Genomic DNA, 13,594 nt, shown 5'->3' with positions numbered 1-13,594 from the left:
TAGATCTAGATTCCTTACTTATAAAGCTTCAGCTAAGCATTTGAAGTGTTTTGCTTTAAGGAGGAGTTCTGTCAGCATTGAAGATTTTGTGAAAATAAAACCAGAGCAAGATTTTCAGAGTAAAGTATATTCAGGTGAACTCTTATCTTGCAGCGTATATGGCTGAAAATAATGTTCCATTTTATCATGCTAATAATTTTTAGAAACAGAAAATTTTTTTCCCAGAGTGTCATGTAGCACAGGAGATGAAAATGAAGGCGGCAAGGGCATCCTATGTCATTCAAGATGGAATTGCTAGGGAGGAAAAACAAGAAATAGCTAAAATATGTAGAGAAAATAAATTTTCATTGATTATAGATGAAAGTACTGATATTCCAGTGTCTCAGATTTTAGCCATATTGGTTAGATTTTATGATAAGAAGAGAATGAAAGCAACTGATGCAGTGTTAGATATAGTTGCAGTTGATGATACTAGTGGAGAAGGCCTTTACCATGTTGTGAAAGAGTTGCTTATTAGTAGGGAAATACCTTTAACTAATGTCATTGGATTTGCCAGCGACAACTGCTCAACAATGAGGAGTAGTTATACTGGGTTTCAGCACATTTAAAGAAAGATATTCCTTCAATATTTGTGATTGGCTGCGTTTGCCATTCCTTTGTCTTGTGCTCAAGCTGTGCTTGCTCTCAATTTGGAGGAATTAGTGAAGAATGTGTGCTGTTATTTTGCACCAGCAGTAAGGACGGCCCTAGACATAACTGTTTATCTGAACGATATAACTGACGTGTAGGGGGGAAATTAGCGCAGGTCTTAATCGTTTCAGATGAACTGATCTTGTGTCATGAACAGTTGAATCATTCATACTTTTTATCTGAACAATCTAACGATTGTTTGCCTTTCAGATGAAAATCTCACGTGTAGGGGGAAAACTTTACAGATTATCAGTCTATTTGTGATTTAAATACAGTGTGCAGGTCTTTGCCAGCTTTTCACAAATTCTTCATTATGAATCGCAAAACATTGGAGGAGTTTATTGAAATTTACCAAACCGAAGAGTGTTTATGGAAAGTTAAGTGCAAAGAGTATCATAACCGTGACATAAGAAACGCAGCATATGAAAAATTAATTAAAAAGTTAAGGGAAACAACACCTGATGCTGACCGTGATGTGGTTGTCAAAAAAAATCAATAACTTACGCACCACATACAGAAAAGAGTTGAAGAAAGTGCAGGCTTCCAAGAAATCTGGAGCAGGATCAAATGATGCTTATGTTCCAAAACTGTGGCATTTTGAACATCTTGCCTTTCTACACGACCAAGAAACACCACGACAAAGTCTCACTAATATTGAGGAAAATGAAAGTGAGGTGAGGTATACATGTATTTTTCTAATTAAGTGCAACACACCCATAGAATAAATGGTATTAATGTTTGAAGTAAATATGTTCAACACATTATTCTGAACCATCTTGTGCATTTAATGAGACAAAGTGAGTTAAAGTTGTCTTTATATTAATACCGACGTTATTGAGATATGTAATAAGGTATGAATTATTTGAGTTACGCAGTCAAATTGTTAATGTTTCCGTCTTGTATGTCGCACAAGTAGATAACTATGTATAATTTTCACTCTAAAATTTTATTTAAACTATCATTTAACAGCAAAACAAATCAAAAATAATAATTATGCTCTATTATCCGGCCCGTTGGCACATGAAACGCTGGATCATATATTACATATATAACACCCAGAAAGCAATTTCAGTTACCTAAGAGGTTCTTTAATGTAGCATTGTCACACATACTTGAGCACGAAGATGTAGCTACAACCTTAATTTTACTTCACTCAATAAAGTTGTCTTACCATGGCAGTTTACCTTCATTAATGAAATAATCAGCGAAATTTTCTCTGATAATTTTGGTGGCTTCCATCAGGTTTCCTTGGTTTCTTCGGGAGATATTCATCATATTTGAATCTTCAGATCTTAAACCTTGCACAGTGGTACCGCAGTTTACATTTTCTACATCAAAGCAATCTGCAGAGGCATAGCTGAGCAAAGATTTCAGTAGATAATTGTGCAACACACAATAAGCCATAACTACGGCAGCAATGTTGTCTACTCTCAAATTTATTCGAGTATGGAATATTCAAAATCTTGAGGCCATAATTCCGAAAGCACTTTCTATGACTCGACGTGCTCGTGAGAGACAATAGTTAAATATCCCATTCTATAAGGTTTCATCATATCAGGCCGAAGTGCGAAAGCATCATCGCAAACAAAGATATGTGGTGAAACTCTTATGTGATTTATCTAATTGTCCTTCAGCTGGTATATTAAGAGATTTATTGGTTAATTTTCTGTAAAACAGTATTCTGTATCACTCCGCCATCCGAATTCCTGCCATTTGAGCCAAAATCACACATGATGAATTTGCATTTCACATTAGCGATTGCCATTAGGACTAGACTATGGCGTCCCTTATAATTATAAACCAGGGAACCACTGTCAGGTGGAGGAATAATATCCACCTGCTTGCCGTCCAACACCCCCACACATTGTGGAAACTGCCAATCTTGCTCAAATTATCTTGCGACACTTTTCCATTCTTCTTCCATTTGAGGGAACTGAAATGGAGAAGATTAAATGAGATTAATGCACTGGAATGCGTCAAAATGACTGATTTCATTTTCCTTATAATTAACGAACGGTTATTTCTTCTTCCAGAATTCATGCCATGATGTTGAGCCTGTGCCTGAGTCCAGTCCCTCACCTGATGTAAGTGAACTAGAAGTTGCTACTGATGAAAATTCTATGCTTGACATCAGCTACCCATTACATGTCAGCCAGTCGTCAACTCCTTTACCAACACTTAGTACAAAAACTAATGTGGCACTGTCCACATCTACCAAAAAGAAATGTAGAACGGACATGGCTGATGATGTACTGATGACTATCAATGAGCAATTTAAAAAACCAAGGGAGCAAAAAATAGAAGAAAAGCATGACGTATTTGGGAAGAATGTTGCACACAAGTTACGTGGATTGGACAATTTACAGAGGATATTGGCTGAAAAATCATAAATGATGCTCTGTTCGAAGCAGAAATGGGAACTCTTACCCATCATCATAAACTTTTGCCTGTACCAGTAACAAACACTCAGTTTCCAATTCAGCACAACGTATTTCCGCAACCCTCTGCCACACCCGGAACAGTACCTCACACAAGCCTTCACTTGCCCTCACTTTCTTCGACAATGGACCCTTTAGCTCAGGCAGTTAATGAATTGAAGGAAATCCCTTAGTTATTATATTAGTGATACATAATTCTTGGAAATTGGCATACAAATAATGGAGTTGTATTCTGTTTGATATTTGTTACTGTATACTTACATAAAGAATAAAAAAATACTGGTTACGTTCTATTTTTTGTTACCATTGTTGTGATTGTGTTATGTACCAACATATTTCTTATACATACTTATTAAATACTTACCTTCAAATATTGGTTTTGTAGTACCTTATAAATTGCTCAGCACATTTCAGGAATAATAATCCGGAGAGCTTGAGCTGATATCAAAGTTGAAAACTTCAGGTCTTCATAGGAGCGTCCTGTGGCTAGAAATCTTAAGGTAGCTGTCAGTCTTTCATGAGGCAATATTGCACATCTCATGACTGTGTCTTCTTTCTCTATGAAAGGTGTTACTAATGATAAAAGGTTAAAGTACGTTTCCTTGTTCATCCTTGAATAATTTTTCTAATCCTTAGGCACCGCTCTCAACTCCGCCAACAAGTTTGTATGAGTATAAGTTTTTCTTTTCAGTACCCATTCTCTACTCCACTTGCTACCTCGCTTAGATCCAGAAGCACTTTTTGCCCTTTTTACGCATAATTCCACAGCTAAACCTGCTAGAGCCAGAAAATCCTCCTCCTCGGATGACATTATGGAAACTGTGGAACCGATGCAAATTGCAACGATATATCTGAATGGTGTAGGGGCATCGACGTTTAGATGGCTTGCAACAATTTTTATCTGATCAGTTATATCGTTCAGATAAACAGTTACATCTGGGGCCGGCCTAAGTGTCAAAGTTCATTCAAATTGATTCAAGATATTGTTGATAGTCCCAAGTATAAGATGTTGAAACTGTCTCACACTCGGTGGCTGTCTCGAGGAGAGGTAAAATGAAGAATTTTGGAACAATTGGAAGTGCTGGTATTGTTCTTTGAAAGTGAAGCAAGAACAGATAAAGTTGATCGAGCAGCTGGGATTTTACATACTATGAAAGATTCTGGCACAAGGCCTATGCTGCTATTTTTGAACTATATAATAAAGAAGGCAGATAGGAATATGCAGAGAAATGTAATGAAAATAGTTGTAGAGCATACTCACCTTGCAAAGTTTCCAGTTGAACAACTTCCTCGGCTAAAGTTTTTACATTATGTAATGCCGGAGTCTGCTATTAATTTTGGATATGAATTTAGAACTGCTACATTAAAATTTCTTCTTAACGAAACTCCAATCACTCATGGTAAAGAACGTTGTAGAGCTTTTGTAGTAGATATGATTAAGGGAAATAGAAATGTGACTTCCTGAAAACATCAAAGCTTAATAATGTTGGGAAACTGCACCCTAAACATGCTACCTCTCGGTAAAAATAGAATATTTCCTCATTAGCTGCAAAGTATATACCAACCTATAATGACATGGATCAACTTGAGAATGAATGGCTGGCTTTGTGTGTCGAAGAGAGATCTGGTTTCATTCAAGATAAGGAAGAGAGACATTCAACAAGTCGGCAAGGGTGTTGTACATTATTTCATCATTGGTATTAGCCCTAATTTAATTGGCACTCACAGCTGAACGTAGTACACAATAAGTTGGGCAACAATCTAGTTGCAGGAAGTGTAGAGGCAATTTCACAAAATAAGGTATGGCCTAAAGCTTCAAAATGAAACATGCATAACTGCTGAGCAACCTATTGACATAAAAACATTTGTGGCTAAGGATATGATCGATTATGAAGATTGTGACAGTGATTTGCTGGCTTTAATAGATTAGGGGGGCCAAGAGAAGAAATACTAATGTTAATTTGTTTTGAATACCTTAAGTTTTAGTCTTCCTTCCTATTATTAATTAATGTTTTTCTTTATACATTAGTAAATTCGTTTTGTCTTAATTTCTAAAGAATATTTTAGTTATTTATTGTTGTTGTTTCAAAGGTTAATTCTAATTTGGTCCTTATTAGGTACTCGTGTCACTTAACAGCCGTCATTTTTTTCGTCAGTAGGCTTACTGTTTCTTTTACAAATAAAGCAAGAAACTTCAAAACGTATCCGTTATTTCTACATATTTTGAAAATATAGAGCCCTAAGATTTCCTATTACTAAATATGTTTCTATCACTCCAAGAGTTTTCATGTGTTCAAATGAAATCAAATTAATAGTAAATTAATATATATATATATATATATATATATATATATATATATATATATATATATATATATATATATATATATATATATATATATATATATATATACATGGAGCATTTGGTGGAAGCCTGGGAATTCTATGTGGGAATTTGTGATATCTTGGTTCGATTTATGGGAATTCGTTCTTCATGGAATGGCCAGAGTTGCCATAATTGGCTACAAGAAGCGGACTAAGGTACATTTTATGACTGACTGCTACAAAAAATTACAAAGGGCTGCTTGCTAAATTTTTGGGCTACTTTTCTTAATTATTGGTTACTTTTATCATTAAACTAATTATACTATTAAGATAACTTCGATAAATTATTTTTAAAATTAAGGATAGATTTTTCGAAGGTTTCAGATATATTAACATATCTTGTCGATGTAAACTTTCGTTGATAGTAATATTTATTTAGTTCCCACTGTTAATTGTTTACAATTTTTTTCTGGTAGTATATTATAATTCATTTTCTATTTCCAAAATGCACCATGCAATGATTGATTGATTGATTATTAGATATTATCTGGCATCGTAACAGCAGAGGTCATTGATGCCAAAAGAATATAGTTAACGAATATTATGCATCTTATTTCAACTCATGATTAAATCTTATTAAATAAACCAGTATCCATAAGAAATTTAAAAGGGCAATCCACATTGCATTCAGGCCCTAAAATTTTAGATAGTGTGTAAAAGCCACTGCTATCCTTACAATTATGAAAATGGCGTATTCTCTCGGTCAAGTAACTTGGCCAGTCGGTAAATATATGTTTCACAGTCAGTGGCACCAGGCAATCTTCACAAAATGGCTGATGTTCTCCACTCATCAAAAAGCGGTGCATCTATCTGGTGTGAACAATTCCCATTCGGCACAGTACCACTTCTCTTGACCTTTGCATGTCAAAATATGCCCTTGGATGAGATGATTTAACACTTTCACTCATTTTTTGATTTTCCAACTCCCAATAAAAGTTCCAAGTTTCTCTAAGTACGGACTGAATTACGAGGTACATGAAAAGTTATTTCTTATACAGCTATGAACTGCCTCCTTTGCCAGAGAGTCCACTTTTTCATTTCCCATTATATCGACATGAGCAGGAACCCAACAAAATTTAATATTCTTACCTCTATTTCCCAGTAGATATAGCCATTCAAGAATTTCGATTATTATTGGGTGCAATGAATTGAAGTGGTTCATTGCCATCAGTACACTCAAGGAGTCGCTAAAAATAACAATCTTTATGAGGTAGCCGGAAGATATCCTTGACTGCCATTAAAATAGCATAGCATTCAGCTATAAAAATGGATGCTTGGTTAGGTAATCCAATACTTTGATTAAAATTTAGAAAACACATCCCAAATCCAACGCCAGCGCTGGACTTGGATCCATCCGTAAAAACAAAAACAGAGTCCTTATGGCATTCTATGTGCTCCAAGAAAGTAACTCTCATTATCTCCTTGGATGTTTCTCGTTTTGAATCTAATATACATTTACAGAAATCTACAGAGGGTAGATTCCATGGAGGAACTTTAGAGTACTCTACAGGTAAAATTTTACCCTTGGGGATTTCATAGTCCTCCAAGGTTCTTAAAGCTCTATACCCTTACGGTTTAGGGTATCTAGGATGATTATCATAAATACTAGTACATTTTAAATTCATAACCGTTTCATATGTGAGTGACTGGCAGCTTCTGAAGTCTAAACCAGTATCGAACCAGCGATGACTGGCGGTGAAGCTCTAAAGGCATTGCACAAGCATCTACTAACAGACTAGATATAGGAGATGACTTAAAAGCTCCACTGGCTAGTCTTATTCCAGCATTGTGTACAGAGTCTAATAATGCAAATGTTGTTTTTGTTGCTGAGGAATATATTTCACATCCATATGCAACTTTAGATGCAATTAATGCTTTGTAAAGCATTAGAAGGTGCTTTCGATCAGCACCCCAAGAAGTATGGGATAAAATTCTAATCAAATTAAGAGACTGAATACATTTAACTTTCAAATTTTTAATATGAGGAACCCAGTTAACTTACTGTCAAATAATAACCCTAAAAACAAGGTCTAATCTTTGCAAAAAATTATTTTCCCATATATGTATAAGTCAGGGTCCGGATGAATACCTCTTATACGGCAGAAATGCATTGCCACAGTTTTCGTAGCTGAAAACTTGAATCCTCGTTTGGCTGCCCAATCTGTTACCCTATTAATAGTTAGCTGAATCTCTCTTTCGGCAACAGCCATTCGTGATGCTGCAAATGAGATAGAGAGGTCATCGACAAATAGGGTGTGCATGACATCATGAGGGATTACATTACTAATACAATTTATGGATAAGGCAAATAATGTTACACTAAGAACACTGCCTTGTGGAACGCCTTCTTCTTGATTATGAATTGATGAGAATGTATTTCCTGCTCTAACTTTAAATTGATGGTTACACAGGAACGATCTAACAAACATTGGCAGTTCCAATCTCAAGCCAATTTCATGAATGGTTTGAAGAATACCATGTCTCCAGGTGGTATCGTATGCTTTCTCCAAATCAAAGAAAATAGATATGTGATGTTTTTTGCTGGCAAAAGCTTCACAAATTGATGCCTCTAATCTTGCTTAGACATCAATGCAGGATCACATTCGTCGGAAGCCACACTGAGGGGTTAATAAGTCCTTTCTGTTCTAAACCCATACCTCCAAAGAGATATGGCATTTGTTACTTCTCTCATTTTATTGCCATCTAGACTATCCCAGTGCTGTTGCCATTTATTACAAAGCAATTTCTTGATATTAGGTAGGAAATCGTTACACGGAATGGGATACCTCCTTGGTAGCAACTCGGATGCCGCATTCTTTGCCAGTGAATCTGCCTTCTCATTCCCAGACACACCTACGTGTGCTGGAACCCAACAAAATCTAACTGTTATACTTCTCCGTCCAATAATAAAAAGCCATTATAATATCTTTAAAACTAGAGGGTTGCTGGAATTAAAAATTTCTAAAGCTTGAAGGACAATCCTTGCATCACTAAAAATTGTAAAATAACCCTCCTTCTCTAACACTATTTTCTCAATAGCGGTTAGTATGCCATACAGTTCAGCAGTAAATATGGAAGCTGGTAGAGGAAGTACACCTCTAAAATTAAAACCATTACTATGTACTCCAAATCCAACGCCAGCATCAGATTTGGAGCCATCAGTATATATAAAAGTCGATCCTCTATGTTCTTCAACATGTTCCATAAAAAGAGACCTGGCTTCTAGGTCAGTCATATTCTTCTTAACTCCAATAAAGTATTTACAAAAAGATATCTCTGGTAATTTCCATGGAGGCGTTGATGATACCTTGAATGAAAGTATCTTACTTCTAATTACATCCAGACGGTTTAAAAATCGTTTCACCCGAAAGCCATAAGGTTGAGGAGATTTTGGGTGCCACTCAAAGTATGATGCGTGTCTTAAAAGGCTTGCAGTCTGAAAGGCTAAAGAGTTAGGAGTCTTTGCAATCTAAACCAATACCGAATAATGGAAGATATTCGGTAAAGGTCTAGAGGTAACCCTCCAGCATCAACAAGGAGACTTGGGATAGGCGAGGTTTTAAATGCTCCTGTAGACAATCTAATACCTGCATGATGTATCCAGTCTAATATTTTTAACCGGCTTGGGGTTGCTGAAGAGTATATTTCACATCCATTACTAATTTTGGAAAAAATCAAGGCCTTCTATAATTTTAAAATAGTATTGCAGTCTGCCCCCCATGATGTATGAGACAATACTTTCAAGATATTCAGAGCCTCGAGACATTTAGCTTTTAACGCTTTTAAGTGAGAAACCCATGTAAGCCTACAATCAAATATCAAAGCTAAAAATTTAGACTCACTTGCACATGGTATCCGTTGACCTTTCATGTACAGTATATATCCGGGTCTGGATGTACTCCCCGGATACGACAAAAATGGACAATGGTAGTTTTACTTGTCGAGAACTTGAATCCATTCATGTCAGCCCACTGGATAATTTTGTCAATAGAGAGTTGGATTTTTCTCTCAACCATTGCCATTCTAGTGCCAGCAAATGATATTGAGAGATCTTCCACAAATAATGTTGAGAGAACATCTTGGGGAACGACTGAGGATATCCCATTAATTGCTAGTGCAAACAGGGTTACACTCAGCACACTCCCCTGAGGAACTCCTCCTTCCTGACACTTGCTCTCTGATAGAGTTTCTCCCACTCTCACTTGAAAAACTCTATGTGAAAGAAATGACAGAATAAATAGTGGTAGTTCTCCTTTCAATCCTAGTTCATGAATTGTCTTAAGTATACCATATCTCCATGTGGTATCATATGCCTTTTCAAGGTCGAAAAAAAACTGTCACATGGTGCTGTTTGGAAGCAAACGCTTCAAAAATAGAGGACTCAAGTCTTATCAACACATCAGTTGTTAAATGCATCTTTCCGAATCCATAATGAATTGGTGATAAAATACCCTTCTTTTCAAGGTACCACATCAACCTTGCATTGACCATCTTCTCCATGATTTTACATAAACACAAAGTCAATGCAATAGGTCGATAGCTTGCTGCTCAAAAACTTGTCCTTACCGGGTTTTAAAAAGGCTAAAATAATGGTTAGTTCTCAAACAATAGGGTAACTATGATCATGCCATATTCTATTAATAATACTTAAAATAAATAACTTTGTATTAAAATGTACATGTTTAACCATTGCATATGGAATTCCATCGGGTCCAGGGGCTGTATCATTGCAAATAGCGAGTCCGGAATCAAGTTCTCTTTCAGTAAAGGGAGAATTATACGATTCTTCCCTTCCTGTTGCAAAATTTAAAATTTTCTTTTCTTCAATACTCCTGTACTGGTGACCAGGAGCTGCTACACTCTTGCACGATACATTTGAAAAATGGTCACCAAGGGCATTGCTAACTTCATTTCCTTCAGTCACAAACTGACCATTCACTTTCAAAACTGGTGGTGGGTTTGGGGTAACCTTGCCTGCAATCTTTTTTATTTTCCTCCATACAGAAGATGGTGGTGTTCTACTATTAATGGAGGAAACAAAAGCCACCCAAGATTGGCGTCTAGCTTCTTTCATGGCACGACGGAACTGTGCTCTACACTTTTTGTATGATATCAAATTTTCATCCGTACGGCGTCTACACAATCTAGTCAGGGATTTTCTGGTGGCTCTGTGCAAGGCTGTTAATTCTGAGGACCACCACGGGACTGGTCGTCTTTTGAATAGTCCTGTGGTTTTGGGAATCGAATTGATTCCTGCTGTATGAAGATTTCCATTCAGTAGGTCTATGGCATCATCAATACTTTCAAACTGTTCTGCTCTCCCTTCAATTTCACTTAACTCAGAAAATTTAACCCAGTCTGCCTTGTCTAGATTCCATCGTGGCGATCTTTGCAAAGGCCGACCCTTGTTGGTGTTTATAGTGATTGGTGCATGATCACTAGTATGCCAATCATCTAATGTCCTCCAATCAAAATCAAGAAGGCAGTTAGAGCTTGCAATTGAAAGGTCAATGCATGACAAGGTACCTGTCTGAACATGGAAGTGCGTGGGCTCTCCTTTATTAAGGAGTCCCACATCCTCACTCTCCACAATTGATGAGATAATATTGCCCCTTGTGATGGCCAAAACATCACCCCATAAAGGATGTCTACCATTCATATCTCCCAATAAGAGAAAAGGTTGAGGGAGTTGTTGAATGACCTCTGCTAAATCATCATATAAAATATTATCATTTGGAGGCAAGTACAGAGAGTATTTTGTATATTTTCTCCCTATATCAATTTGTACAACCACTGCCTGCAGGGTTGTACGTATAGACATAGGTATTTGGGGAACATCTCGACGAATGTACATGAGACTTCCGCCATGGCTCCCTGCTTGTTGATTATATGGTGTTCTATAGCTAACATACTCTCGAGGACTAGGAGTGTTAGAATCAAGCATACTTTCCTGTAGACATACAATTTCGGGGGAATGTTCATGAATTGGGAGCTTAAGTTCTTCATATTTCGCTCTCAAACCATGACAGTTCCATTGCAAAATGGAGGAGAAAACTATGGATTATTTCTGGAAGACATCTTGGACGAGGTCTTCCCATTAGCTGTTTTTAATCTAACATTGTTACCTGTAGGTTTCTTCAGAGGTAGTCTTGTTATGTTGGGTTTTACATTTGTGTTTTTCTTTGTATCCTTTAGATCTATTTGTTGAGGTAGATGGTGGACCTCAACTTGAATTTCTGATTTATTCAGTTTATCTTCTGGTTCATTAGAAACATCAACAGACAAAACATCAAATTCATTTGATGACATAACCTTAACGTTTCTAATGGAGGGTGGAGAGAGATGGAGGTCTCTCTCTTTTACGATTAACAGATGGTGGGATTCAAGGTTTTTGCACCATTCCCACTACAGGTGCATCAGGTAAGTTGGTCTTAAGTGGAACCTCCATCAGATTAGGCAAGGACATTGCCTGAGAGAGGTTTGTACTATTTTTTGTAATGGGGGATGAAGTCTGTACAGCAATGGGCAATGCCCTAGTGTTAATATACCGTGGTAAAGCCTCAGGAGGTAATATGGTTACCTCGTTATTTGACATTTTATCAGATGGTATACTTTTTTTTAGCTATTGGCAGTACTAGGTTGGTTTAATTTTAATGCCTTAGCATATGTATTTGATTTATTTAACAGTACAGTCTTTTGGCATGGGTCACACTTATATGTTCTAAGTTCGATTTGTTAAGGGCAGCTTCCTCCAACTTATATAGCTCGCAGCTCCTGTCTGTGGATTTATGATTCAAGCTGCAATTCAAACACCTGGCTCCAAGTGCACACTCCCCATGGTAAGATTTGGAGCAAATACCACACATCTTCTCATTTTTGCAAACTTTAGATGGGAGCCCAAATTTAAAACAATTGAAGCATTGCAGTGGCTTCTGCTTGAAGGGTCTTACTTTAATCCTTTCGTTCTCAATAATAATATGAAAAGGTATATCAGCATCCTGGAACGTAAGGATTATCATTGATGTACCTGGGACTTTGTGAACTTTCCATACATTTAATGGACACATGGCCAGTATCTCCTACTCTGTAAATTCATATAGATCTCTGTTAAAAACTACGCCCCTTCCGTAGCTAAAATATAGGTGAGGTTTGACATCTAACTTAATGTCATCATTACTTATTTTCATATTGGACAATATTACAGACTGTGTACTGGATTTGGCATGGACAAGGAAACTATTTTTTCCAAAACAAGATATATCGCATTAGTTCCTACTTTTTTCTGAATCAATTTGCATATTTTAAAATAATTCCCTGTAACCCTCTTTGATTCAGCTATAAGCCACCTCGGTGGTTTTGGATTTCTCTGGGAGGGCATAACTAAATCTGCGTCTTTTTCCAACCAATCGGCAGGCCTATACACATCCAATTCTTTTGGTACCTTATCGCAGAGAGCAGCCGCTACATTCAAGTTATTAATATTAATATTATTTAAGTCACTTATTGCACTAAATGCTTCGTCATAACTACTGTAAGATATCCATGAATCCAATGTTTCAGCTTCAACTTTCATCCTTATTTCTTTTATGCATCCATAGCATTCAAATGCTTTACATAGATCATCATAATTTGTCTCTATTGAATTTTGGGTAACATGAAGGATTCGAAGTTTCCTAGTGTTACCCAAATTACTCGATTTTGAAATATCAGTAGAATGGTCCTTTCCCGTTCTGAGAACATCAACAGAACTTTCCCTTATCACATTATCAGAGGTCGTCAACAGTGCCAGGGGGGGGGAGTCAGCAAATCCAGGGGATGGGGAGTCAGTATTTGAAGGGTCCATGGTTAAGGGTGGGATTTTCTTGTTTTTTGTTGGTTTTGATGGTTTACCTGCTTGAGAATTTTAAGAAAGTATCATACATTGGAAAGGAAATTTGTATTCTCCACTATCGGCACAATGAGAGTATACTTCCCGGATGGTCCACTCCATAAATCAAAACAGATATAGAGACACAGGTGTAAGCTAAACTCGCCTGTTAGGACTGAGACCAAGGATATATGGAATCATCCTCCCCATATCT

General features: G+C 36.8%; 2 pseudogenes; one reads left to right on the top strand and one right to left on the bottom strand.

The window, feature by feature from the left end:
* Positions 1 to 1,003: 1,003 nt before the first annotated feature.
* Positions 1,004 to 3,301, top strand: LOC137659521 (uncharacterized; annotated as a pseudogene).
* Positions 3,302 to 3,753: 452 nt separating this feature from the next.
* On the bottom strand, positions 3,754 to 7,624 carry LOC137659958 (uncharacterized; annotated as a pseudogene).
* Positions 7,625 to 13,594: the final 5,970 nt, after the last annotated feature.

Source organism: Palaemon carinicauda, chromosome 20, assembly GCF_036898095.1.
Source record: "Palaemon carinicauda isolate YSFRI2023 chromosome 20, ASM3689809v2, whole genome shotgun sequence".
Taxonomy (NCBI): Eukaryota; Metazoa; Arthropoda; class Malacostraca; order Decapoda; family Palaemonidae; genus Palaemon; species Palaemon carinicauda.
This window is presented reverse-complemented; position numbering and strand designations above follow the sequence as displayed.